The 3,508-nt window shown below is 33.8% G+C and overlaps 1 pseudogene; it reads left to right on the forward strand.

Moving 5' to 3' along the window:
• Positions 1–1,376: 1,376 nt before the first annotated feature.
• LOC116882825 lies at positions 1,377–1,448 on the forward strand (annotated as a pseudogene).
• Positions 1,449–3,508: the final 2,060 nt, after the last annotated feature.

Consider the following 3,508-nt stretch of genomic DNA (forward strand, 5'->3'; position numbering starts at 1 on the left):
AGACCATCCAAGACTGGGATTCCTCTCTCTAATTCTGCTTAAATGGATGGGAAGAGGACTGAAGTCCAAAATGTATCCACCAACATGGAAACTCAGTGATTTCACTACTGTTTGTGTGATTTTTCTCATTCATATGTGTCAACAAATATACTCTCAGAAGTAGATTTCAATACAGGCCTCAAGAAGCAAGAAATGTCTCAAAAATACAACCCAACATTATACCTAAAGAAGCTAGAAAAAGAACAGTAAAGAAAGCCTAAATTCAGCAGGAGAAGATAAATAAAAAATAGATCAGAAATCAATGATGTTGAAATAAAAAAAATACAGTATAACAGTTTAACAAGGCAAGTAGCTAGTTCCTTGAAAAAATTAAGAAAATTGATGTACACCTAGCCACACTTACCAAAAAGATAAGGCAAAGGAACCAAATACATAAAATCATGAAAGAAAGCAGATGACAGAGCCAACACTTCAGGAATACAAGGAATTATAAGAAATTATTATGAGTAAATATATGCCAAAAACTTAGGTAGGCTTTCTTGAAGAAAAGGATACATTCTTATAAACACAAACTACTAAAACTAAAAGATGAAGAAATATAAGCTCCAAATGGACCCATATGCAGGAAAGAAATTGAAGCAGTAATCAAAAATGTCCCAACAAATGAGACTCCAGAACCAGTTGTTTTCCCAGGGAGAATTCTACCAATCATTTAAGGAAGAATTAACACCTATTCTTCTGAAACTATTCCAAAAAATAAAAATGGAAGGAAAATGCCTAACCCATTCTATGATGCCAGTATTACCTTGATCCCCAAACCAAAGACCACAAGAAAAAGGAAAATTACAGGTAAATATCCCTGATGAACACAATTGCAAAATGCTCACCAAAATACTAACCAAAAGGATCCAATAGTACATAAAAAGGATTATTCACTAGGACCAAGTGGGATTTATTCCTGGGTGGAAATGATGGTTTAACATCCACAAGTCAATCAATGTGATACACCATATTAATAAAAACAAGGGCAGGGCGCCTGGGTGGCTCAGTTGGTTGAGCAACTGCCTTTGGCTCAGGTCATGATCCTGGACTTCCAGGATCGAGTCCTGCATCGGGCTTCCAGCTCTTTGGGGAGTCTGCTTTTCCCTCTGATCTTCTCCTCTATCATGCTCTCTCTCACTCATTCTCTCTCAAATAAATAAATAAAATTTAAAAAAGGGCAAGAATTATATGATCCTCTCAATAGATGCAGAAAAAGTGGTTGACAAACAGCATTATTTTTCTTGATTAAAATTCTCTACTGTGTATGGAGACAGGGAACATACCTCAATATCATAAAAACCATATATGAAAATCCCATAGTGAATATCATTCTCAAGACTATACTTTCAGGGATCATTTCTATAGTTTGTGAATATCATTCTCTTCTCAATGTGGAAAAACTGAGTGGTTTTCCCCAAGGTCATAATCATGACAAGGATGTCCACTCTCACCACTGCTTTTCAATGTGATAGTGGAAATCTTAGTCTCAGAAATCATACAACAAATAGAAATAAAAGGCATTCAAATTGGCAAGGAAGCAAACTTTCACTCTTCACAGATGACCTGATACTCTCTGTTGAAAACCCAAAAGATCCACCCCAAAACTGTAAGAACTCTTACAAGAATTCAGCAAACTAGAAGGATATAAAATCAATGACCAGAAATCAGTCACATTTCTATAGACTAATTATGAGACAGAAGAAAGAAATGAATGAATTGATCCCATTTAAAATTGCATCAAAAAACATTGGATACCTATGAGTGAAACAAACCAAAGAGGCAAAGTATCTGTACTGGGCGGGGGGAAACTATAGAAAACTCATGAGAGAAATTGAGGAAGACACAAAGGATTGGGAAAACAGTCAATGATCATGTGCTGGAAGAACAGGTACTGTGAAAATATCTGGGCTCCCAAGAATGTATACATTCAATGCCATCTCTATCAAAACCATCAACATTTTTCAAAGAGCTGGGTAATCCTAAAATTTGTATGGAAACAAAAGAGTGTCCAGTTAGCCAAAGGAATGTGATGTGATGAGCACTGGGTACTATATGCAACTAATGAATCATTGAATGGTATATAAAAAATAATGATGTACTGTATGTTTTCTAATTGAATTTAAATAAAAAAAAACATTGCTTGTGGCATCACAATTCCAGATTTGTAACCATCTTACAGAGCTGTAATCACCAAGCTAGTATTGTACTGGCACAAAAACTGTTACATAATCAATGGAACAGAATAGAGAACCAGATGTAGACCCTCAACTCAATGGGCAACTAGTCTTTGACAAAATAGGATAGATAGAACATACAAAGGCCGGGGGAAGACAGTCTCTTTCAACAAATGATGTTGGGAAAAATGGACAGCCACATGCAGAAGAATGAAACTGAACCATTTTCTTACAGTATACAGAAAAATAAACTCAAAATGGATTAAATACCTAAAAGTGAGACAGGAATCCATAAAAATCCTAGAGGAGAAAACAGGCAGTAACCTATTTGACCTCGGACATAGCAACTTGTTGCATGCCATATCTTCAATGGCAAGGGAAACAATTACAAAAATGAAGATAAAAAGCTTTTGCACAGGAAAGTAAAGTAACAACAAAAACAAAAGACAACCTACAGAATGGGGGGAGGATATTTGCCAATATCTTATCAGATAATGGGCTGGTATTCAAAGATGTCTATTTCCATTTCAAGGACCAGCTAGTATACATTATCCAATGTAAAAGAAATTAGCAAACAAATAAAAAATAAATAATCCAGCCAAGAAATGGTCAGAAACCATGAAAAGATATTTCTTCAAAGAAGACATACAAATGACCAGCAGACACATGAAAAAAAACCTCCACATCAAGGAAATTCAAATCAAGACCCCAAAGAGATAACACCACACATCAGTCAGAATGTCTACAATTAAGATAGGCAACAAAAGATATTGGCAAAAGGGGAACCTCTTACACTACTGGTGGGATTGCAAGCTAGTACAGCCACTCTGGAAAACAGTATATACTTTCCTCAAGAAGTTAAAAATAAGGATAACTGTGTGGCTCAGTCAGTTAAGAAGTTAAAAAATAGAGCTATCCTACAACCCAGCAATTGCACTCCTAGGTATTTACACAAAGGTTACAAATATAGTGATTCCAAGGAACACTTACACCACAATTTTTATAGCAGCAATATACACAATAGTTAAACTATGGAATAATCCATATATCCCTCAATAGATGAATGCGTAAAAATATGAATAAAATTTAAATATATATATAATTTAAGATTTAAGATTATATTACAATGTAATTATAATTATAATCATATAATATATAATTATATATATTATAGATAATATAGGTATAATATATAAGTATAAAAATCATATACAATATAATATAAAAATATATAATACAAATATGAACATTTAAAAAATATACATATAAAATTTAAGATTCCACTTTCTTGA

Source organism: Lontra canadensis, unplaced genomic scaffold, assembly GCF_010015895.1.
Source record: "Lontra canadensis isolate GAN:19392208 unplaced genomic scaffold, GSC_riverotter_1.0 scaffold87, whole genome shotgun sequence".
Classification (NCBI taxonomy): domain Eukaryota; kingdom Metazoa; phylum Chordata; class Mammalia; order Carnivora; family Mustelidae; genus Lontra; species Lontra canadensis.